Source organism: Kogia breviceps, chromosome 20 (assembly GCF_026419965.1).
Source record: "Kogia breviceps isolate mKogBre1 chromosome 20, mKogBre1 haplotype 1, whole genome shotgun sequence".
Lineage (NCBI taxonomy): Eukaryota > Metazoa > Chordata > Mammalia > Artiodactyla > Physeteridae > Kogia > Kogia breviceps.
This window is the reverse complement of record NC_081329.1, coordinates 20,270,189-20,295,706: the sequence shown is the minus strand read 5'-3', so window position 1 is coordinate 20,295,706 and position 25,518 is coordinate 20,270,189. Positions and strand designations below refer to the sequence as shown.

At 46.9% G+C, this 25,518-nt stretch overlaps 1 long non-coding RNA gene across 1 annotated transcript in view; it reads right to left on the bottom strand.

Moving 5' to 3' along the window:
* Positions 1 to 22,990, bottom strand: part of LOC136793300 (uncharacterized) — a 65,098-nt gene extending 42,108 nt beyond the window's left edge. Inside the window, exon 1 of the long non-coding RNA XR_010838428.1 lies at positions 22,843 to 22,990. This is a non-coding gene — a long non-coding RNA (uncharacterized lncRNA). The remainder of the gene's footprint in view (positions 1 to 22,842) is intronic.
* Between the last annotated feature and the right edge of the window lie 2,528 nt (positions 22,991 to 25,518).

The following is a 25,518-nucleotide window of genomic DNA, read 5'->3' as shown; positions in this document are numbered from 1 at the left end:
AAATGGGTTATTGGGAAGAACGTGAAATGTGGAGTCAGGAGATGGAAGACCTACCCCTTAGCTATCAAATCTCTAAGTTCTCTTACATTTCTACAATTATCTATACCGAGAGCAGGTCTTTGAAAGATAAAACCCAGGGCTGGACTGGCACATAGGTGATACAAAAGGGACCCCATCCTACCCAGTAGGGGCGCATGTCACACGCTTTCATTTGGAGCCCATATAGAGCCCCAGAATCCTTCTCTACTCACTCCTTTGCTCCGCCTCTGCAAAATGTTCATAATCAGCCCAAGAGCTGAAGCCTATTTGCCAGACCTGAAGGTGACTGATTAACAGAGAAACAAATTCTTTTCCACTTGGGCAGGACAGGGCAGAGCACAGCATTAGTAACTTCCCAGTGCTGGGGCCTCCATAAGCCATCCGACTTTGGAGGTCAAACGTCAGGTTTGAGGCTGAAAGGGAAGAGAAGCCATCAGAACAGCAGAGACGAGATGCCCAAGTTTGTTTGGAAGGGTCCCTGAAGTCAGGCACACAGACGCTTCTGTATTTACTTCTCAGAGATGTGGAGCTTTGTTTGTGATTCTGGTCATCCTTTATAAATTAAATTCTCCTCCTCGGCCAAGTAAGGAAAGAAAATACTCAAATCCACACACCGTATTTATTTGATTTTACCGAAAACTTATAAAGTTCAGTTGTTCTCTTATAAATGAGGCACATGTGGAATCCATACACACAGTAGAGACAGATGGTGTATAGTCTCTCCCTGCATATGTACACAGAGGCCATGAATGTGTAAGATATACAAAGCATTGAATGTTTAGAGATTCTGTGTATATTACATACAGCTGAAAAATCCTGGAGTCACCTCCTCCAGAGTTTCTCGAAGTGTGTTCTATTAACCAGCTGCGTCAGTACGTGCTGGGATGTCTGTTAAACGGGGTCCCCGTGCCAGACCTCTTGAATCAGTCCCCTCCACACCTCTACCAAGACTGATTCTGGGTCAGTGATGTATTACTGGATGGCAGGAAGTCTCTTGGAGGCGCAGATGTTATTCTGTGACTCTGAGGACCCAAGCGTGTGTTTCTGGGCGTGACTGTATTTCACAGGCAAATGTAAATGTATTTTAGACTTATCAGTGGTTTTAATATTCTTTTCATCTCTCCCTTCCTCTATCAGCTAATCATGGCTTTAAGTATGCTTGTGCTGCTTTTTTTTCATTAGCCCTTCCTTCTGAGTTTGTAGCACCTTATGCTTAGCTATGGTGAAGCTTCTAGAATCATCCTTTGTTACATCTGGATTTGCTTCTTCCCCGAGTCATTATAGCCTCTTTGCAGTTTTCCCGCTGTGCCCTTGACACAATTAAATGGTCCTGATTTCCTGAAATCCAATAATTAAATGGGCCAGAATGAGCTACAGTAAAAATGAAGAACAGCCACGCTGCATCTTTATACCTTTCTCGTTTTCCTGGAGGCAGCCCACAAATTTAAGCTAATATGATTAACCAGGAATACAGTGGATCTCTTCATCATTACAGAAAAGCAGGGCCCTTGGAGGAGTAAACGATGGCACCTGTTTAGCTGCATTAAAATCACTACCTAAAAGGTACAGATAAAAATTAAGTAATAAACCATAAGCGACAGAAACTTGAAGGAAGAATTTCAGAAGTTATCTGTACTAACAGTCTCAACTTGGCCAGGGCTCAGAGCCTTCATTTGTAGATTCCAAGATTGGACTGTACACGGTAAAGGACGGAGAGGTCAGAGAGGCTTCTAGCATCCGTCCAGGACCAAAAGGTGGAAGGTTGCTGGATCATCCCGCACAAGCGAGGTGGGCTGACAGCCTGCACATCAAACGGTCTACAGCCACAGGAATCAACATGCTACGCCAAGCTCCTGAAAATGCCCATGGTCCCCTGCACTGCAGGGCGGAGAGGGGATTTTCTCCCCGCCTCCTGGAGAGCTTATTTTCCCTTAGAGCAGGCATCCTCTGTGCTGTCCTTTGGGAAAAGAGCTGTTGTCAAAATTTCTGCTACAGGAAGAATCTTGCAGATTTTATTTCGCTACAAATTGTTACGTGCCACGCTCCAGTAAGAATTTATGGCAAGTCTTCTGTAGGATGGAGGAGTTAGTGGTGCATGATAACGTGGGTGGTGTGGTGGGGCTGAGAGCACGCTGTGTAGCAGTAGATGCTGCACCTCTGCTTTCCTAGGACTGCCGTGGTGTAAAGATTTGACGAGGCTGCAAGCCCTGCTTTGAGTTGTGTGGATGGCAGATGTGGAAAAAAGGGACCCGCGGATCTAGCCTGATACCTCAGAGGGAAACAAACAAGCATGGTGGAGATACAATTTTTGAGCACTTTTCATGTGCCAGTTACTGTGTTAACAGTTTTTTACGATGACTACTACCAATAATAACACACAAGTACCTAATATCGTCTGGCATGATCCCCAAGAAGCCCATGAGGTTCACATGATAATCTCTATTATACAGGTGAAGTTTAGGGAATGAAGTCTCTTGGTCAATCAAGGTCACGTGATTTGATCCCAAAGAACCCTGCTCTTAACTCCTATTCTCCATGCCTCATGTTTTCAGGGGATGATGGCACTTAAGACCCAAAATAGATCTGTGTGGTGGATGGTATTATATATACCCTCTCCTATTTTACAGATGAGTAAATGGAGATCTAGAAAGCTTAGGTGAGGTCCTGCCTCGAGGGACGCCTGGTAAGTGACGGCTCCAGGACTCACGTGCAGATCGGCCTGATGCGAAAGCCTGCCCCTCGAGGCTAGTGGGGGCCACCTTCAGGGCAACCACAAACACTGGCTAAGACCCGTGAGGATCAGACCCTGACACAGGGCCTTGCCTGGTGCCACCTCAGCCTGGAGCTAATATCACTCCACCTTGGCTACAGTTGTGCAGACAGAACTCTTATACCTTAAACTAGAGTATGCATTCAGATGGAACGGAATTGAGTGACAAAATGCACGGCTCAGACAATAATGGGTGGTCAGGAAGGGCAAGAAATGATGGGGAGGCTGAAGAAACATGGAATACATTTTCTAGTCTTAAATGGCTTGGAGTCTGGTTGGTGCAAGAGTGCACAGAGGAAATGACAGTGATTGATACTAGCCAGTATCCATTTAAGGGCTAAATTATGTTCCATTATCTCCAAGTACTACAGAGCTTCAAAGGATGAGAGATTAGCAAGGGCGGAAAGGTTAAGAAAGGCTTCCTGCAGGAGGTGGGTCTTAGCTGCGCCTTGGAGGAAGCAGAGATCGGACGGGGGGTATCACATCAGTAAGTGCGCGGAACGGGGAAAGAACATGGTGTGTTCACGGTTGGTGTGCAGCGAAGCATTTAGGGCTGCTGGCTGGCCTCAGGAGCACCTCCGTATCTGGGGGCTGGGATAAACCGGGTGTCTCAAAGCAACCCAGATAAACCTACTAAACTTGTACACAGCGGATCAAAGCAAGAGAACAAAGTCATCTAAGAGAGACTGCCTCCAGCCTGGCAGGACTCAGTAACAATGGGGACTGGCCATTTCTCCATCTCTAAAGAGACGGCAGCCATCAGAAAAAGGGACAGTCGATCACAGAGCCGAGAACATCATGGGTGAGTGTCCACTCGCCCAATACAGAGAGCCTGTCCCAACCCAGGTGGTCCATTCTGAGTGGCTGGTGTATTTCTCCCTCTTTTTTTAATGATGTATAGTTGCTGTACAATATTATATATGTTACAGCTATACAATATAGTGATTCACAATTTTTAAAGGTTATACTCTATTTAGAGTTATTATAAAATATTGGCTATAGTCCCTGTGTTAGGTGTATTTCCTATTTTTAATCACAGCGGGCTCCGTGAACATGGCTAAGGTGCTTCCTTCCCTAAGAGAGGCCACTGTTCTCCTGATAAATGAAGTGGCCAAATCTCTGAAACTGATAATCCAGCCCAGACTGTGGCAAAATTGTCCCATAAGGTCATTCGGTGGGGACCTGCTTGTCTCCGCAGGACCCCAGGGCTGCTGCATGTCTCTCTGGTTGGGCAATGAACGACTCCAGAGGTGTCGTCACCCACACCCCTGGCCACCCCGCATGACCCTATTTAAACTTTAATAAATATATCCGGAAGGTCCCCAGCAATTCTCAGAGCTGGAGAGCTAGGAGGCCTTAGTTGGAGCCCCTTCCTGGGCCCCCTTGGGCTCTGGCAGCTGAGTGAACGGCGTCAGGAACCACATATTAATGAATTCTCCTTCACCACCATCGTTGGAGGGAAGTGCTTGGCATTCACGTCCTATCTCTCACAGAGCCCTGTGTTCTGGCAACTGTCAGAAAATCACCAGTGTCCCTCCCTCGCACACGAGAGAGACAAGATTGTGGGATCAGCTCCTGCAGATACTTAAAAATTCCAGGCTGTGCTTATTTGACCTGACGCTGACCTGATTTTGGAGACAGTCTTGTTTCCTTGGTGGTTAGTTTCCTGCCAGAAAATGCTTGTGTTTTATAACTGACCCGCCAAACCTGCTGGGCAGAGCAGGGCTCCTGGCGTCAAGGTTAAGGGAAATGGCCCCAGGAATCTTGAAGGGAAAGGGGGTCAGGCCTGACAAAGAGGAGGTGGTCCAGAGCGCCCAGGGGTCCTCCACGGAAAATGGGCTCAGTGATGTCCATCTGTCCACCCAGTGGAAGAGGCACACGCACGCTGCTGGAGCCAGGGCGTGACCCGCGGCACCTCGGCAGTGATACGTCCCCCTCAGTGGAAGGAAGCCTGGAGCCCTTTCAGGCCAGATCACCCAGCGTGATGTGTCAGATGACCTGGGACCTCAAGAGGAAGAGAGCAGGGGTTGGGGACTCTGAAACAGGAGGGGGAAATGTACAGGCGTGAGCACCTGTGTGGCACGCACACGTGCTGGACTGGGGGACAATTAGAATAAAGCAAGTAAAGCTCTGAACACTGAAGCTGTTTGGGAATTAGGGGCTCACACATAATACCCATCTTCTCCACCTGAATTCAAAATCCATAGAGAGAAAGATACAGGCAGTCAACAGTTGGGGAGCCACATGTCAGCGTTATTACAAATAAGCCGGCTAGCGAGTGTGGTTGTAGATCTGCAGCCTGCGGGTTGTGCTAACACTTGGCCTCTGAAATACCCGCAGGGACCAGAGCTCAGCAGGTCTTCCCGCGGGGTTGGGCCCCTCTTCCTGAAGGGAGCACAGGAGGGATGGGAGCTGCCCGTAGGCAGGTATGGAACAAGGAGGAACCAGGAAGCGCTGAACCACACAGGCTGAGATTCTCCTCCCAATACCCCGACCAGACGATTGACTTCCTTTCCAGACGGAATGGGTGGATGGAGGCTTGGCGGTACCTTAAAAGAAGTCCTCCTCATGGAAGCACAAACCCAGGAGAAAATGTCCCCACCCCTTAGCAAGTTCTTCGCAAACATACAGCAACTGCTAGAATCTAGAATCACTGCATTGTAAGGTTTCCCTTACCTGACAGGAAATAGGCATCTCTCTGAGTGTCCCGTGGACTTCCAAGACGTGCCTTGGTGCTTCGGCAGTCACCAGGCTCGGTTTTCCAGGCCCAGAGAGGCCAGTACGTTGTGATAGTCCAACGTGAGTAATGGGATCAGAAGAAAAACAGTGTCTACGCAGATTAAAAAGGACACCCCGGAAACCTCGCAGTACTTCTCGCGGTACTTCTCGCTGTACTTCTCGCGGTACCGAAGTGTTCCTCCGCTCCAGCAGAAACATCCGCTCCGGGAGCGCAGGGCGCATGCTCAGTCCCTCCCCAAATTGACTTTCTCTGCGCTTTGCACTCCCTGAAGGTTTGGTGATTTGGTCCCCATCCGCCCCATGGGACAGAAAACCGGTAGATCTAGATATTAAGTAGGATTGATCTTACCAGTCCTGATCTTGGAGACTATTACCATCATCAAATCCCACAGTTGGAAGGTCCCCTTGTCCAATCTCCTCTCCTATCCCCCTGAAATACTTCCTTAAAGAAGTGCGGGTGGGGTGGGGATGAAATGGGTGAAGGGACTAAAAGGTACAAACTTCTACTTAAAAGATAAATAAGTCCTGAGTATGTAAAGTACAGCATGGGGGACTTCCCTGGTGGCGCAGTGGTTAAGAATCCGCCTGCCAATGTAGGGGACACGGGTTCGAGCCCTGGTCCGGGAAGATCCCACATGGCGCAGAGCAACTAAGCCCGTGCACCACAACTACTGAGCCTGCACTCTAGAGCCTGTGACCACATCTACTGAGCCCGTGTGCCACAGCTACCAGAGCCCAAGTGCCTAGAGCCCGTGCTCCGCAACAAGAGAAGCCACCGCAATGAGAAGCCTGCACACCGCAACTAAGAGTAGCCCCTGCTCGCTGCAACTAGAGAAAGCGCACGCGCAGCAATGAAGACGAATGCAGCCAAAAATAAATAACTAAATTTATTTAAAAAAAAACTAATAAAGTACAGCATGGTGACTACTTAACAACACTGTACTGTATATTTGACAGTTGCTGAGAGAGTAGACCTTAAAAGTTCTCATCACAAGAAAAAATTGTAACTATGTGAGGTGATGGATGTTAACTAGACATATTGCGGTCATCATTTTAAATATATACATGTATCAAATCAGTATGTTGTACACCTAAAATTAATACAGTGTTATACATCAATTATATCTCAGTAAAACTGGGAAGAAAAACTTTAAAAAATTTCCTTATCCATCATCCCTTTTAGATACGCGTTTGCATAGCATCTATTTTGCATAACCTCCTTTAGTAACTGCACTGAATCCTGTGTTAGTGTTTGAACTGTAATCTCAATTAGTTGAATACTTTGTGGCAGGATTATGGTTAATTTCATGGTAAATTTCACCGATGCCTTGCTCCTTCTTTTGAAATGTTTGTGATAATATAAATCTTTTTAAAACATATTGAAGGAGTTTAGGCTTTTCTTGCAGAGCCCCTGCAGTGGGATTAATCTGAGACAGGACTAGCCTGACGGGATGGGGTGACTCTTTAGATGGTGGAGGGGTTGCAGCAGGAAGCAGGTCAAGAACGCGGAGCAGCAGCTCAAGGTGCTAAGCCATGGACGAGAAGAGCGGAGAGGAAGGCAGTCAGGGAGGTTAGGGATCAAAGATGACTCAATCACCAGCTGAATCCTCATCCGTTACCTGGTTGCAGGGTGACCTTTAGTCTTCAGCCTTCTGCTTCCTTTTGAGATTCTGGCATCCTGCTGTATAAGCACAGAAACCTGGACACAACCAAGGGCCTTGCAGCACCCAGCAGAATAATGCTGAACCTAATAGTCCTACGTGGAAAGGCCTTATATATATTTAAGACATTAATTACTTCTGTGAAGTACTTCCATGTACATAAAAATGGTAGTAAAATATTAAATGAGGTAGAGAAACCAGATTACAGATGGAATGGAAACTAGGGCTACTGGCATCCAAGTTATGGGAAGTTTCCTATAATGGCATTTGACCTTATTTTCCAGCTATCATCTTGGACACCATGGTTATGGTCATGAAGATTGGGAAGCTCTTTCTGCAAAGCTCCACCTGGATCTGAGAAAATGTTGCTCTCTCCCTGTTACGAGTAGATGAGGTCCATCTTGGACTTTTGTGTGGCTTTCGAGGGTGTACAGGAAGAGAGCATGGCTTTAGGAAATGATGCTGTCTATGATTCTAATTTATTTTTGGACTCCTGAGGCTTAAACATTAACCAGAGTAAAATAAACATATATGTGGAAACTCTGTGAGTTGCATTCTATCTACTGTTTCCATCTCTTTATCTCTGCCTTTTAATATAGTTGAAATGTCCCAGTTTGAGCTAGAAAATAAGGCTGTGTTTGTCAATGAAATCCAGTTGTTTGGATATGATTGTGTTCATAAATCCTCTGAATTTAGTCCTCTGGAATTTTCCTGGATTGAAATCAAATACTCATACTCCTGCCTGGCTTTCAGATTCCAAGTCAGCGGTGTTCCCCACTGCACACAGCCTGTAGGTGACATTTGGGAGGGAGGTTATCACAATATAAGGACTATGTGAGTACTCAAGCCTTATCTAATCAGGTTTTCTTCACACTTGTTTTACTGTGTTCAAATCCCACTGGCTTATCGAGTGACTGGACTTTCTAGTGAGATGTAAGAAAAGAGAGCTTCCCTACAAATGCTTGCCCTTGTTTTAAACCCATTCTCCTGCAAGTTTGAGGAGTTTTGCTGCCTGGCTTTGGCTACATCATTCCTGGCTGATCACTGAGTTGGAAACCTGAGCTCTGTTCCTATCTCTCTAGTTTTAGGAAACATTGCTGAGTGGGGTAGGTGTTTGGACAAGAGGATTCTTAAGGTCCCTTCTAATTTCTGGTGTTGTGGATTCTAAAATCCAGTTGCCACAGAATTCGACACAACTTTTCCTTGCTCCCTACAAAACAGGCATTCAATAAATATTTGTGGAATAAATAAATGAGGGAAAAAAATGAATGGATGAATAAATAAACAGATGGACAGAACTGTCAAGTGACTATGGTTCCAAGCCTTTCTCCCAGTTCCTCCCTGGAAAACCATTTTGCTTTGGATAAAAACTTTTGCAAAAAGAAATCCTGGTGCCAGATATGCTCCCTGATACGCCAGAGTTCCAGGGGTAGACAGGCAACTTTATCTACTCTGGAGTTTCTCACCACATGGAGATATAACTGATACTCCTCAAAGCAAATGGGGTTACCAAGTCCACCCTTTAGGTGGCTATTATTTTTTTAAAAGGGAAAATTAAAAAAATAATAATAATAATAAAATTAAAAAAAATATTTTTAAAAAGGGAAAATAACTAGTGTTGGTGAGGATGTGGAGAAATTGGAACCCTCATACGTGGCTGGTGGAAATGTAAACTGGTGCAGCTGCTGTGGAAAACAGTTTGGCAGTTCCTCAAAAAGTTAAACGTAGAATTACCATATGATCCAGCAATTCCACTCCTAGATATATACTCAAAAGAACTGAGAGCAGGACTTCAAACAGATACTTGTACTTGAATGTTCATAGCAACATTATTCACAATTGTTGAAAGGTGGAAACAACTGACAGATGAATACATAAACAAACTGTGTTCTAGCCATACAGTGGAATATTATTTAGCATGGAAAAGGAAGGAAATTCTGATGCATGCTACAACATGGATAAACCTTGGGGACATTATGCTAAGTGAAATAAGCCAGACATAGAAGGATAAGTATTGTATGATTCCATTTATATGAAATATGTATTATAGGCAAGTTCACAGAGACAGAAAGTGGAATAGAGGTTACAAGGGGCTGAGGAGAGGGGAAAATGGGGAGTTACTATTTAATGGGTACAGGGTCTCAGTGGGGGATGATGAAATAGTTCTGGAAATGGATAGCGGTGGTTGTACAACATTGTGAATGTATTTAATACCCCTGAATTGTACAGTTAAAGACAGTTACAGTGCTAAATTTTATGTGTGTATATTTTAGTGCAACAAAAAATAGCAAAAACAAACAAAACAAAACAAAAGGGGAGGGGCTTCCCTGGAGGCACAGTGGTTGAGAATCTGCCTGCTAATGCCAGGGACGCGGGTTCGAGCTCTGGTCTGGGAGGATCCCACATGCCGTGGAGCAACTAGGCCCGTGAGCCACAACTACTGAGCCTGCGCGTCTGGGGCCTGTGCTCCGCAACAAGAGAGGCCGCGATGGTGAGAGGCCCGCGCACCACGATGAAGAGTGGCCCCCACTTGCCACAACTAGAGAAAGCCCTCACGCAGAAACGAAGACCCAACACAGCAAAAATAAATAAATAAATTAATTAACTCTTACCCCCCCAACATCAAAAAAAAAAGGGGGGGGGATGTGAAAGACCAGAGGTAGAAGAAGGCTATCGGGTAAATTATGCCTCAAAATCCTGCTAACTACAGAAGCTAGCGTTTCATGGTGCCTGCAGCTTACAGGTGCTCTCATATGTCACTATTTCAATCCTTGCAACGTCTCTGTGGGGGGATTATTATCCCATTTCACCGACGAATAAACTGAGGCTCAGTTGACTCCCCCAACAGCATATCATTAGCCAGTAGCAAAGCTGTGATTTGAACACCTGTCCTCACACCCGAAATGCTGTGCTCATCCTGCTTCCCCGCAGCGGCCTGTCAAAGCATTGACCATGAAGCTTGCAGAAATGCAGCCCACACGCGGGACCAGCAAGGAAGGCCAACGAGATGGTAAGGGGTGCTGATCCAGAGGCCAATGGCCTGGCCTGCCATCTCCAACTGGCCTCACTCTCACCCTTCCCTGAGAGAGGAGGAAGGTCACAAAGCTTACAGCTGGGTTGATGGCATTGAAATGCATTTGCTTTGAATATATACAGTGACTATAAAATAGCTATAACCCCCAACTCCATCCCCTCCTTAAAGCTTATGTATTCAGGGATCTCTTCAAGGCATTGACATCAAATTCCAATCTTCTGCATATCAGAATCCAGCACTTCTCCTTATAGCCCCCTACGCCATCTTTCAAGAAAAACTTTTCTATCATTTGACGTTTGAATCCAGCATCCCTGGCATGAAATCAAGTATCACGAGGAGTTTCCTCCATCTGGTGACATTCATGCATATCATCTGCACTTTGTTTGTGAGGTTAATCTCTTCAGGGCCCCATTTAGCACAGAGATAGCCATGCATTTCTCCTGATTTTATGGTTGCAGAAGTTGCTCCATCAAACCGTCCACTGGCTTTTTCTGAGCAAAATGATCCATCTGTGTAATTAATGGAGCCCACTCTCCTGCCAAAACCTGGCCAGTTCAGTCTGCCTGTTGCTACCCATAGCAGCTTGAAAGATGGCAAAGACGGCCCCTCAATTCTGATTTTCACCCCCAAGTCATTCACCCGTGGAGTTCCTGTTGTTCTTGGCGTTCCTGCAAGTGGGCTGTTAATTAAACTCCCCAAGTTGTTATTTACAGACTGTGGCTGCCTCAGGGTGCCAAGGGCAAACCATGCACACCCTGCCTACTGTCCATCTGTCCCTGATTTCCCGGACTCTGTCTCTGGAACAGTGAGCCTTGGGCTCCTAGTCCTGGCAGTGTGCTCACCCAAACACCCGCCCACTGCAGCTGGGCAGAGGCAGTGATGCCTAGTGGTTAGGAATATGGGCTCCAACAAGACCGCTGGGGTTTCAATCCTGGCTCCACCATGGACAAGTTCTGCACCACTGGGAAAGCCTCTGAACCTCAGGACCTCACTTCAGGACCTCAGTTTCCTCATTTATAAAATGGGGATAGTAATGGTATACCCAGCCCTTAAGTAGTTGAGATTCAATATCCTCTAACACATAAATTACTTAAAATAGCCTTGGAAGCAGAGTGAGGCCCCAATGTAGGCTAATCCCTACAGCTCTTAGCATTATTACTACGTACCTGGATTTACAGAGCAATTCACCAAAATCCTAACCTTCACAAATTTCCTAGCGGCACCTTGTCAACACCCACACCTGGAGTACTCAAGGTCAATCATGTAAGTGGCAACCCTTGGCCTTCCCCAAATCCTCTGTAAACTTTCAGAAGCTGCTGCAACTTGGAACTCAGAGACGATGAATCTCCAATTGCCAGGCTTGTTGAGTCACTTGCCCCTACACCAATTGTTTGTGTAGGAGCAGAAGACTTTGTCTTCCGTTACACTTGACCCCGTCCTCGCGGCTCTCGCCGCCCGCCATATTGTTGGAGCTCTTTGACGTCACGTGATCTCTGGTGCTTCTCAGCAGGTGCACATGCCTTTCCCTTTATGTGCCATGGCTCCTGGGGATATTTCACCTCTTCCTCATTCTCCATAACTTCTCGTATGGCTCATCCTTCTAGACCTTCAGGCATCGGCTTCGGTTCTGCCTCCTCTTCTGTCCTGGCCCAGTCTGCAGAAAGGGCTCCTCTCTGGTGGAGCCCCACACCATGCATTCATCACACACTTCTGTTGTAGTGGGTTACTTTTCCCCACTAGACCCTAAGTTCCTTGAGGGTGGAGACTGTGTTATGGCTTATGGTCTCTCTGGTCCTTAGCACGTGTGGCATTTCAAGGATGTTCAGGAAATAAATGAACCACCCATTGAGGGATACAGAACTTTCCAGGGAGCATCCTAAGACAGGTGAAACAGTCAACATGACTGGGAAACTTGGAGAAGGTTTCACAGCAGAAGTGACACTTGGAACTGAGTCTTTAAAGATGAGAATGATCTTTGACAAGGAGAAGAGGGAAGAGGCAAGTGTCTCCAGACCAAGGAACTAACGGGAGTGAGACTCACAGGCCTGGAGATGTGCTGAGGCTAAAACCTGGAGTGGGGCGGGAGGAGGAGGGGGGAACTAGAGGGAGGTGGACACCGGCCTGGAAGGCGATGCTCATTTGGGGAGACGGATGTGAAAGATGTTCTGCACCAGGAAGAAGTTAGGCTTTATCCTGCAGAAAGCTGGGGTCTATTAACATATTTTAAGCAGGATGGTGTTTTGGAAACTGTATGCCTGGAACAGCAAGGGGCAGGAAGTGCGTCGTACGCGTGGATAGAGACTTTGCTGGTAATTCATGTAATACCTCTGGAAAGATAAACTCTAGAAACTGGTACCAGAGGGTGGCCCTTTCGTGGAGGAACAGGGGTGGAAGGAAGATAATTTTTGCTGTATTCCTTTTGCACTGGTTCTCTTTTTCCAGGCGTTTGTATTATATTTTCTAAAAGACTACAAGTTTTAAATAGACAGTAAAACTGTGAAAATGAGGAATAAAAGAAAAGAAGACAGAAGGAAAGGCATCTCACACCACAACGTAAAAGAGCAAATTACCCCCCAGAGTCTGGCCGGGAAGACTGGTCAGGAGGCCGTGGGGTTGGGCAGGAGAGCGATCATTATCACCCACCGGGGGCTCTCCTGCCCAGAAAACCAAGGCCACGGTGCAGCCTCGCGTTTGCACACTCCCTTCCCCTCGAAGATGCAAGCGCCCAATTGTAAATCCTCTTATTTCATACTCTGAGCCCAGCCTCGAATGTTCGACAAGGCAAATGCAGCCCAGTTATAATCAGAGAGACGCCTCCTGCTCCCCCGTGAGCCTCCGTCCACTCTGTCTCACATCCATCAGCTTCCTCGGGGGCTCAGGCCTCTCTGAGCAGAGGCCCCTCCTGGGAACTCCAGGGGTTGCGGGCAGCAGTGGGGAGAAGGTCTCTTTCTTCCTCGGGAGGGCGACTGGAGAGAGAGAGGCCTGCTCTCCAGACCTCCAGAGAGCTGCTGTTCTGTTTTCAGGACACGTGGAATCCGAAGAGAAGGAGAGAATGCCAGGTCATGTTCGAAGTTCAAATTCAGGCCTAGCGAATCATCGGGGAGACCTACCTTGGCTCCCAAAAGGACGGCTTTGGGGCTGTGAGGAACTAACAGTTTGGGACTCCCAGGGAGAGAAATTTCTAGAGACATCACAATATTTTTCACAGAGGAACTTGTGATTTAAGGTGCTGATGGTGGCACAAATATAGGTGCACTTTAGTTTAAGAAAACCCAATTTTTTAAAAAAACAAATCTGGACTTTGGAACTGGATGTTAAGAGTAAACTGAATATAATTTTTGAAGGTTACTTTCCATTTACAGTGATTACAAAACGTTGGCTCTATTCCCTGGGTTGTACAATGCATCCTTGAGCCTGTCTTACACCCAACAGTTTGTACCTCCCATTCCGTCATCTCTATATTGTCCCTCTACCCCACACGGGTAACCACTAGTTTGTTCTCTGTATCTGTGAGTCTGCTTCTTTTCTGTTATATTCACTTAGTTTGTTGTATTTTTTTAGATTCCACATATAGGTGATATCAGACAGTATTTGTCTTTCCCTGTCTGATGTATTTCACTTAGCATATGTATTGTACAACGACGTATTTCACTTAGCATATGTTTTGTACAACACGGCAAATATGGCCAATATTTTGTAATAACTATAAGTGGAAAGTAACCTTTAAAATTGTATAACAATTTAAGAAAATATTTTTTAAGAGTATACTGAATAAAGTCCAGGTCTCAGGAATGCCTCTCTGGCCCTGTCTCGTTGATCTTGAGCAAATCACTTCACCTGTCTGAGCTTCAAGTTTCCCTCTAGATCTGCAAGATGCATTTCAGCTCTCCCCTGTCTGAGCATTTCAGCTCTCCCCTTAATTCTAGCAGCATCTATCTGCACCGTGAAGGGTTTCTTGATTTATTCATCAATGCCCTGTTACCTGTTATCCTAAAGTACGTTCAGCATCACTTTTCAAGATGCTCACGGCTCATCTGAGAGGCGGGTGTGGGGAGGGCAGGAGTAAGTGAGGCGCTTTTTGCTCAGTCTCCCAGAGCTTTAGACTTTCAAATATTGGGGAGGTGGGAGCAGCTTTATTTTGCTCTAAGAACATGTCTGATGCTGGCCGTCATCACGTGACTAAAGTTGGGAGGTCCTGTGACGGGGACCCTTTAGGTGGCACCGATGACCCCTCTTGCACAGGAATCTGTTGATATGAAAATCACGTTTCTGATACTGCTAGCAGATCAGGACCTGTGTCTGTCAGTTTTTCAAAAGCCTCTGCTGATGGGAGCTCGGCTCTTGCTTGCTAACAAGGATCTGAAAGTGGTTTGAAATAACTTGAACACATTTTTCAAGATGTTCTACCTTTTAGGAATATCCAGCAGACAGTAAATATCATTAAAATTATTTGTGCCAAACATACGCTCACAATTTGAATTTTCAGAAATGCAAAATAAAAGACTGAAATTATGCGTCACATAAAGAATACATTTAACCAAATGATTTGACTCAAAATTAAATTAAAGCCTGAAGGTACTTACTTTTTAATATGTTTTACGTTGTTATGTGACTTCCCTTAGAGTCATTTATATCTAAGTCGTATTTCTTTAAAGCAGGTAATGTAAATTTGCTCTCTCTAGTGTCTTTCCCATCACCAAAGCAAGCAATGTGCCTTCCATATGACTGTTTCCTGGTGATGATAGTTGATGCATCTTAGTATTTCTAACGTTTGCCCTGTCTCTGATTCACATGGAGAACACTCTATTTCCACACTGTTTCACTCTCTTTAATTCTGGATGACTCCACTGGCTGCAATAGCAAATGCTAAAGATATTGATTCTCACTCCCCTGGTCCAACAGTCTCTAGAGTAGAATGACCAGATAAAACAAAGGACTGGACGTCTTGTGTTTTTATTTGCCAAGTCTGGCAACCCACTGCCAGAGCCCTTCTAACTTCCTCAGACCTCCTCTTCCACCCAGTCCTCCTCCCCCTCTCTTCACCCTCAACTTTCCCCCGTCTTTTGGGGGGGCCACACCCTGAGCTCTTACTCACCTGCTTGCTTCCACAACCCTCACCCACACTCAGCCACCGTGAAGTGCTGAACTTGTGCACGCGGTGCTACCACCAGAGAGACCCTGTGTCCAGCCTTGGAGGCTAAGCTTCCCGCTCACTCCTTGGGTTCAGTCTTTTGCCAAATGTTTCCCATGTCTGTCATGTCCTTGAGCTCAGCTCCCTCCTGAGGATGGCAACAGGAACTCCCCCTGGTCCTATAGCATCTTTTATTCATGATGAAGGACGATCAGAGCATATGGATGAAACTAAAAGGAGAAAGGATTAAAGGGCCATCGCTCAGGGCGCGGGTTCCTAATGCATAAGAACCTCTTAATGTGAGGATCATACTTCCAAGACTCCAACCAAATCATCCTCTGTGTCCACAGACCATCTAGACCCTAGAGGATAAGGCTTCTGCTTTCTTGTTACTGAGTCACCGTTTCCTTAAATGAGCTGGACTCAAAAGAGTGCAAGAAGAAAGCAATTATGCTATTTTTTTCTGTGCTAAGTCGAGTGCTTCTTCTTTGCTCCTGGATGAAATCTCAGGCAGGTCCTGTGGAATTAACAAGTCGTCCCATTTTTCAGACAATAAAAATGTCCAGTTCAATCCAGGATTCAAGTTTGTCATACAATTTAGAGCCCTCTCTTCCTGCCAGCTTGGGCCAGATGCAAGATTAGGAGCTGGCGGTGGTGTAGGAGCTCGTTGGCTCCATCACTGTTGGAACTCTTCTCGATTCAGGCTCCCCCAAAACAGGAGAAGCGTGAAGGAAAGGGTGGAAGCGAGAAAGGGCTCACCTGGTCGAGAGCACTGCAGTCTGAAGTCAGGATGCTTCTTTCTCCTACTTAGCACTTTCATGGGTTCTTTGAGGGTCTTCCCTTGGCACCTCGCCCAACGTCATGGGAGTCCCCAGCCTGCAGTGCTTTTAATGAAGCCAGAGTCGCATGCAGCTGGTCACTCCCCCCTTGGCCCACAGCCCCTAGTGCACCCCGAAGTCAGGGTACCTGCCCTCCCAAGCCCTGTCTCTGTACTCTGCTCCCTGGCAGGAGCGGTTTCAATCACATCTTTTCTTTGGGCTTTGCAGATGGTAGGCAGCTACCAGTCTGCACCCACCCAATTCTGAGCCTCACAGATAGAGCTCTCCGAGCGGTTTCTCATGTCTCTCGCTTGCTTAAGGTGATGGGGAAATACACCCCCCTCCCCCGAAGCAGGGGGTGGGTGGGCCGGGGACGGAGTGGTGGGAATGCACAACTCCTGCCAACTCTCTTCAAACCAATCCTTGCCACCGGCTGCTTCAAAGTTCTAATAAATTCCTAGCCTCCTCTTCTAAGCTCTTGAGGTGGGTGACGGAACCAGTTTTGGACCACCGCGTGCCAGCCCTCCACAGACGATCTAACACCCTCTGAGGGCGGTTCTCAGCTTGGGGGTCTCACCCAAATTTTCATACGGGAGGAGTATCATGTGAACATCCCGTTACAGTAACTACTTAGGAAACTGTCATAAAGGTACTGAAAAGTCATTGTTGGTTGGAGAGCTTCAAGAAATCTAATTGTGCTAAACGTTGACCTGCTTTAACTCCTGGATTTATGTCTCAGAAGAGCAAGGAAGCAACACGAGGACCAGTGCTCTGAACTTAGTGTGAGTGTTCTGAAGGGAACACTGGGCTTACTTAGACGTGTGCCTTATGTTTTTAGGAAGGAGATTTCAAAGGGGCGAGTTACGTTTCAAATGAACCCACGGTGAGGGGCTAAAATGGGGGACGGGTTAGGAGGCACCCTGAAAAACAGAGTTATAACGTGACTGGTGTGTGGATTCAGTCCAGTTGGGGGCTACAAGGACGTGACAACAAGCTAGAAAGAGAAGACAATGTCCGGAGTCTCATGCAAAGGAGCCGGAACCTGGAAGGCAAGTAGAAGGAAAGGTAAAGTCCAGGATGAGCTGAAGCTTCTGAAGCAGTAAGGACAGCACAGTGTTTTGTGTTTAACGCAAATAACTGCACTGTGTGCTAGGCTCTGTTCTATGTACTTATACTTGTACTAGTTTGATCATCACAATAGCTACACTGTGATTATCCCACTTTACAAGTGGGGAAGCGGAGGTGCAGAGAGTTAAAGCAACTTGCCCAACGGCCGGCAGCTGCTAAGAGTTCAGGCTCAGGCACCCAGGCTGCGGAGGCTGCGCCCTGAACGCCCCCCACCCCCATCTGACCCTCTGCTTGTCCATCCGCTTTGCTCTGATCCTTTGAGGGTGTGGATTACATTTTGCTCACCTTGTAATCCCAGCGTTTAGATCAATGCCTGGCAAGCAACATACACTCCAAGTTTGTTCAACTGAGTTGAACGAGAGTAACAGGTAGATGGAGACTCCTCCTGTGTCCTATTTTTGCCAAGGCCTCCAAACCAAAGACAAGGATAAGTATCATCCACCTTCTAAAGGGAGGGGCCGACCCCATTCGTTTTTAAGTTAGAAAAAGGAGGCCAAGCGACCCAGCAACCTCCTAGGCATCTGAGGGGCTCATGGCTTTTAGGAGAGAAGAAGGGTTCTTTGGAGAGGATGGTAGGGCCAGGGCGAGCCTTGTGGTTCCCCCAAACCTCCCCCACCTCCCACTGTCTCCAGGATAAACGGAGAGGGACCTTAAAGCACCACTGGCGGACAGTCGAGTGATTTTCAGGATAGGGGGATGGACAGCCCACTAGCTGGCCAGGTGCTGGCTGGTCTCCTGAAACTCTGCAGCCTTCCCCTTGCTGTGGCTGGAGGGGCATGGGAGGGTTCCTGGGAGGGCCTTGAAATGCGGCCCTTGTGTTTGCCGGTCGTGAGACTTGGGGCCTGACTCACCACCGAAGCAGCCTGCAGGAGGGTGCTGGCTGAAGCCCCCGCTGAGGACTGGGAGAGGAGAGAGGGCAGAGAGAGGCATACCTGCAAGGCCCCAGTTTGGAAAGGCCCACGGCCAAGGGGGCTGGCCGCTTGGGGGAAGGGAGCGCAGTAGCAAAGTGCAGAGAGGAAGAGCCGAGGGGCCTCCTAAGAGGGCATCTCCAAGTGCCTCTTCCCCGACGGGGACTGGGGTCCTTGTGCAGCCTTGCCGCGCGTCCGAGGAAGTGTGGGCCGCGACGGCGGGGTGAGAGCGGCGGGGCGGTTTGCCTACCCAACCCACAGAACGCCAGCGCAATTCTCCAGTACACGCGCATCGGTGGTGAGAGGGAACATTACACAGTGCGGAGCCCTTGCCCTGCCCCGGCCCTGGCCCTCGGGCACCTGGAGGCGGCGGAGAGAGCGGGGGAGGGGCAGGAAGAAGGAGTGGGTCTGACCTGAGCCGAGGTGGGGCTGGGAGAGAAGGGAGAAGCTTCTGTTGGATGAGGGAGTGAAGTTTTGATTTGGATTATACTGGATTTTCTGGGGCTTGAAGGGGACCAGGGCATTCTGAAATCTGCCCAAGTTAGGTTTGAGGGCGACTGCGGTGGGGAAACACAAAGCTCTTTCCTGATTTCACTCCAGCCTGTTCAATAACCCTAGGAAGGGTGGGCAGGCGCCGAACGCTAAGAACAACGCTGCGTTTCCCCGATCCTAAGACATGCTTTTTTTTTTTTAACATTAAAATACTTCTGAAATCCAATCCCTTGTAAATTCCAGCGCACGTCTATTATTTTTTTTCCTAAAAAAGCTTTTTGAACTAATGCTGCCTTCAAATATATCGCATTTTAGGATTGAGAACATTTTGTAATGACAGAGCTGTCTAGAGGTTTTACGGGTTTTCCGTGCTCTCATTGTGGGGTTGCTTTCAAGTCCAATGCTACTCTGACCTTCTGGCCCTAGGCAGCTGTGCTGACCAGCGTGGGTGAGGGTGTCAGGAGGACGGGACAGGAGTGAACAGGGGGGTGGCCCGAGAGCGTAGTCAAAAAGCACAGGGAACTCCCAGCATGTTACTGGCAAAAGGTGTCCAGGGAACCGCAGGACAACCCAAGGTTTCCAGTCCAAGAGGTGAGGTAGGGATCAAAATCTGAAGCAAAGATCTGGCTGCGTGAGATTGTGAGAGTGAGTGAGTCTGGAGAAATTTTTAAAGAAAGAACCTTTAAAATTTTTTAAATGGGTGTCTGTTCATCTGTTGATGGACACTTAGGTTATTTCCATGTCTTGGATGTTGTAAATAGTGCTGCTATGAACATGGGGGTGCAGATATCTCTACAGGGTAGTGATTTTGTTTCCCTTGGATAAATACCCAGGAGTGGGATTGCTGGATCGTATGGTAGCTCTATTTTTAGTTTTTTGAGGAACCTCCATACTGTTCTCCACAGCGGCTGTATCGATTCACATTCCCACCAACAGTGCAGGAGGGCTCCCTTTCCTCCACACCCTCTGCAGCACTTGTTATCTGTGTGAGGTGACTGATGTTAACTAAACGTATTGTGCTAGTCATGTTGCAATATATACATACATCAAATCATTACACTTTGGACTAACAGTGTTATATATCAACTGTATCAGTAAAACTGGGGAAAAAATTAGCTGTGGCAATAAAAATTTTTTTAAAGGGTAATAAGTGCCTTTGATTGAATCCATGGACAGAAAGAGAACTTAAGAAGACAGAGATGGTATAGTCACTGCTACATAAGATTAGCCTAAGGAAGAATGAAACTGAACACCATAAAGTAGGGTTAAGCGACTTGTCCAAAGTGACAACTAATAAACAACAGAACTAATGACCTCCAATTTTTCTTCCATTTTATCCCTTAATACGAGAAGTCTTCAAAATGAAAAACGTAAAACAAAGATGCATTGAAGGAAAATAAAGGTTAGAATGGTAAAGAAAATAGTAAAACACTTAGCTCTAGATGGAAATACTGAGTTCCCACACAAACACTCTTCTCATAGGGGTCAGTGAGAGACATGGCCGTGGTGTGATGGCGTGACTTCCTGCTGAGACTGGACACGTTTTAAGGATCCTGCCAGCACGGTGCCTCCCTCGGGCAATCACCCCCAAGTGAACCTGTCTGCCCCCATGAAGCTGCCTCTTCTACGTCAGTTTCCTCCTCCCTAGTCCAGACAAGGTCTCACAGAGTTTGGAAAGATCCCAGAAGCCTGGTCATAACCTTTGAGACGTTCTTTGGGGAACAGGATCTTCCAAATTTGACAAAGATGAATTTCAAACATGGGAACAAGAGGCTTGTTATTTCTTGGCACAATTTGACAATTGAATATTAAGCGAAAGAAGTAAAGCTTCTTAGAAAATGATCTAAGCATTCACAAAAGAAGTCATGCAATACTAACCTCATTATTTTTCACAGCATTCATATCGTAGCACGTAAGGGGAATCATAGAGTAAAGCATTTGCTAAAGTTCCTTAAAAACAGATGGAAGTACATTAATTGAATGAAATATGGTTTGGCAAATTCATACGTGATTAAAAACCTGCATCAATATAGAGAATAAGCAGCTCTGTGAGTGGATATTAATAAATCATTGCTGAAAGAAGAGGAGCATTTATATATTATTTATTAAGGATTGATTTATTTTGTTGCTTTTACTGCCGTCAAAATTCTTATTAATGATTTGGAGCAACAGAAAAAAATCTATTGGTGGAATGATCTAACATTTCGGACAAGACTATGGTTATTTGGGTAAATAACATATGGATGATCTCTATTTGTGGGTCAGGATAATTTAAACCCCTTGTTTATGGAAAACAATGTCTCGTAGAGCATTTTAATTTATACCTGAAATACTTTTCAGGCGATGGGAGCAGAGACTTCCGTGTTGCGGATGCCCCCTTTAACTACCCCAGGTCCTTTGGTGATAAATTATGGATATTGCTCCACAGTCATAAATCTTTTATGAATTTTAGAATATCATCTAATCAATCTTGGTGTCACTTTTGGTTGTGTCTTCTAGCCAAACATTCTGAGTTCTTTCGGGGCATACTAAATCATGGCATTTAGACTTTTAGCCCCCATGCCCTCTATTCTCTGAACATGGTCTGTTTATGCATGTCCCTCTTAAGATGTGACAACTAATTATCAACTCCAATACTCCAGGTGAGGTTGAATCACCTAAGAGCACAGTCTAGTGATGTCCAGCCTTGACCTAGAAACCATTCTTTTACAGAAACAGTCTAACGTCACGTCAGCTCTTCAGTACGTGCTTCATACCTTCGGCTCTTACTGAGTTGTAAACTAAAGCTCTCACGTCTGTTTCATTTCAACTGCTGTTGAAACAAATATCCTCCCTCTTGTCCCTGTTGATTTTGGGGAGACTGAATACATGGCTGTACATTCGCTCCTGTTATATTTTAACTTATTAATTTCAGAGTAATACATCAGTTAGCAGTTTTCAAACATTTAAATGTATCATCGATGTATTCATTTAGCACAAATCATCTTTCATTCAACAAAAACTTGAGTGCCTCTGAGACCCTGGGCATGGAATAAGCAACAAATATTTAAGTTCTGAGTTCCAAATATGTATGACCTACCATAGAACCAATATCTTTTAGAAGAAATAATCAAGGAATTCTAGACAGCAGGAAGACATTCCATACTTCCAGGAGGTTTCTCTCCAAGCATCATTTTGTCAGGGGCACATTGTCTTGAACCAGATCACCTAGCTTCCACTGGTGCTCCGTTCCCCAGCTCCCCACCTGGCTTACTGCAGATGAAGATTAGATTCATATTTTCTTAATAATTTAAACAAGCTTTTCAGTTCTCTCTATCCCCAGAAAGTAGATCTACACATGGCTCCAATCATACCAGATTTCCTGGATGTACATGTCAGCTCTCATCCCTTTGATGCTGGTGGCTTGAACTTCTGGCCCTCCCATTAATTCATGACTTGAATTCGTACAAGGGAACCATCGGGCCTTACTTGGAGGGCATGACTGCAAGAGCAAATCACTTTGAGTAAGGAGAAATGGTTTTTCCTCAAAGTAGCTGTGTGATAGAGAGCAGATCTCACTGCCTCTCTGAGCCTTGGCTTCTTTCTTTGCCAACACAGGGGCTGCACTTACAGCTCAGTGTTACAACCACAGGACTAGCAGATTCACCGTGACTCTTTCCTGTGCATCAGGGATGTTAAAGTGCTCTGGTCTGGGATGCTTGGGAAGGGGGCTTGAGACCCTCCTTAGGACAATGGTAATATTTTGAGTTTGCAGATAAGGACAGAAGAGAAAGTTTGGCTTTAGCCAGAAGTGCTCTACTGGCTAAAATGAAGCTCCCAAGTTTATAGGGACCTTGACCACAAGGATGGTTTGTGTACTCAGCTTTGAAAATTCATTTGCAAAACTGTGGCCCCTTTCAGAGAGGCTTTCTCTTGAAGGAGATGAGATGAGGGGGAAAGAGAGATACTTTACCTCTGTGTGTGTGTGTGTGTGTGTGTGTGTGTGTGTGTGTGTGTGTGATACACACAGAGAAAAATAAGTACAGTTGAACAAACAGTTGTAAAGAGAAAGCCATGTAACCACTGGGAGATCCTGTTGAAATTGTTCAAAGTGCTGAAAGTTTAACACCAAAGAGAACTCACTGATTCTAGGATGTCAGCTCATGAAAGCTGAGGGCCCAGGGCCTTGGGTCAGCTGATTTTTCTTTCTTCCAGGCCTGGAAAGGGTAAATGGTCGCCTGCACGCTGGCTGCTCCTGCTTTCCACTGGCTCCAAAGAAGCAAGATGGAGAATCCTCTGGAAGGAACAGGAGAACAAGAGCCTTACTGAGGTCATTGCAGACTTCAGCTACAGCCCATCCCTGCCATCTGTGCGGCCGCGAAGACCAGCGTCAAAACGCGAAACAGGGACGCAGGTCTTTGGGGCCCTCCCATGCCCCTCTCGGCGTCCCCTCCAGGGGCCCCATCAGCCACCTGGTCGTCTTCCTAACGTCAAGGACAGGAATCCAGATTGCCATCACCACCCCAATCACACCCCAATCCCAAGAAAACGTAACGGAGACTTGGCTGACCGGGGTTTACAGCATAACTGCTGGGGGACAGCCTGCCAGGTCCGCAGGAAAGGAGCCCTGATGCTGGAGCGACAGCAAGAAGAATATTCCCGGCCGCCCCCTCCCTCGGTCCCACTCCAGAAACGACCACAGGGTCGCTCTGGAGCACTGACCTTCCAGCCTGGCTCCCGTGCAGTCACCTGCCCTCCACCCTCCTCCAAGCCCGTTCCAGCTCAGAGGCCCCCATATTCTGTTCACGGACGTGGACACACACCTCTAACCAGAACGTTTATCCAGCAAAAACAAGACAAAACCGAAAACACGAGTTGGCTGCCACTCGTCACACAGAGGCTGCCATCGGTTCGTGGATACATTTTGGTGAGCACGGAGGTCACAGCAAGACACCCCTATGTCAGCACCAACCCTGAGCCACTGTCATCTTCTCTACCAATGACAATTTAATGCCACACCTGCTAACTGTTAGAAGATTTAGCATGCTCTGAGGATCCTGAGTTAATTTCTAGAAACATCAAATACCATTAAAAAAGCAAAGGGTACCTTTCCTGCCCAGCCCATCTTAGCCAGCATTTCTCTCCAAAAACGAAGATGAATTTGAGGCAGCGGCAGATGGTGTGGGGTGCGAGGTCACATTCTCTGTCCTTCTCTTGTCCCCTGTACCTAGGGATTGCTGTCCCAAGAGGCCAGCAGGCTCCTCCCGGCTCTCCAGGGCCCCTGGGGATTTGAGAGCCTTCAAGTCCCAAGCACAGCAGGCTTTGCAGGGCATGTCCTCTGGAGCTAGTAGACTGTCTGACTTCCAATCCAGCTGTGCTCAACCCTTTCCTGCGCCTCAGTTCTCTCATTTGTGAAACAGAAATATAACACAGTGGCCCTCGTGGAATTAAATACAAACACCGTTGTTCCTGACACGCCCTGATGGGGCAGCCCTCCTCATCCCTCCTCCGAACAGCTCCAGTTAGGGCCTCGGGCACCTTCCCAGTGGACATCACTCACGCCTCATCTGCTCTGACTTACCCACAGCACTTGACGTCGTTGATGGCTCGCTCTTTCTCGAGCGCCTCCTGGCTTGGTTTCCAGAGTAACCGTTGATTCTGGTTTTCCTGCCATCTCACTGGTTACATCTGCATCTCCCGCCTGGATCCTGCCTCCTTTTCTAGACCTTGGCGTGCCCTATAACTCCGTGCTGGGACTTCTCTCCTAACCTCATACACGCTCAGTTCATGTGTCTGGTCTGTGGTTTTTCAACACCATCTCTGCCCGCTTTTATATTCTTAGTCTGGACGCCTCCCTGGAATGGCGGACGAACACCGAAATGCCCGCCTCGAGTTCTTTACTGAGATCGTCACGAGCATCTCAAACTTAATAATATCCCAAGCTGAACTCCGCATTCCAGCTCTTCCTCTAAACACCTCCTCCGGCGGTTTCACCGTCTCAGGAAACGTCAACTCTACCCTCGAAGCTGCTCAGGACAAAATCCTTGGGATCATCTCTGACTTTCCTCTTCCTCTCACGTACCACATCCAGTCCACCGGCGAATCCCACGGGGTCTCCGTTCAGGGATAACTGGCGACTGACCACTTCTCACCACCTCCAGTGTAACCGCCACAGCCCAAGCCACCAGCCCCTCCAGCCTGGACTCGGCACTAGCCATTTAATTGTCCCCCTGACTTTCACCCTGATGTCCTAGTCTATTTTCAGCACAGCAGCTGGAGGATGCTTTTCAAACAAGTCATTCCCATCGTCAAAGCACTTTACTGTGTTCCTGTCCAACAGAGCCTGTGAGGTCCTGCTTAATTTCCCTCCCAGCTCCATCTGACCTTGTTCACCCCTCTCCCTTGTTCCCGTCACCCCATCCTCCCTTGCTTTTTCTCAGGTAGGCCAAGCACACTCCCACCTCAGGGTCTATGTACTGGTGTTTCCCGGGACTGATTTGGTTATGTTTGCTCGCTCTCTGCTCAAATGTCACCTCATCAATGAGACCTAAATATAGCAACATCTACCCGGCACTCTGCCCCTTCGCCTCAGCTGATTTTTCCCTGTAGGACTTAAAATCACCTGGTACACTGTATGTTTTCTTGTTTATTTGTGCATTGCCTGGCAACCCTCAATAAAGTATCATCTCTGTAAAGGCAGAGGCTTTGTTTGGCTCACCACTACACAGCCCAGATCAGTGCCTGACACACAGGAGGCTCTCGGTAAATACTTGTTGAATGAATGAATGAAGGAGTGAATGAAAAGCATTTACAACAATA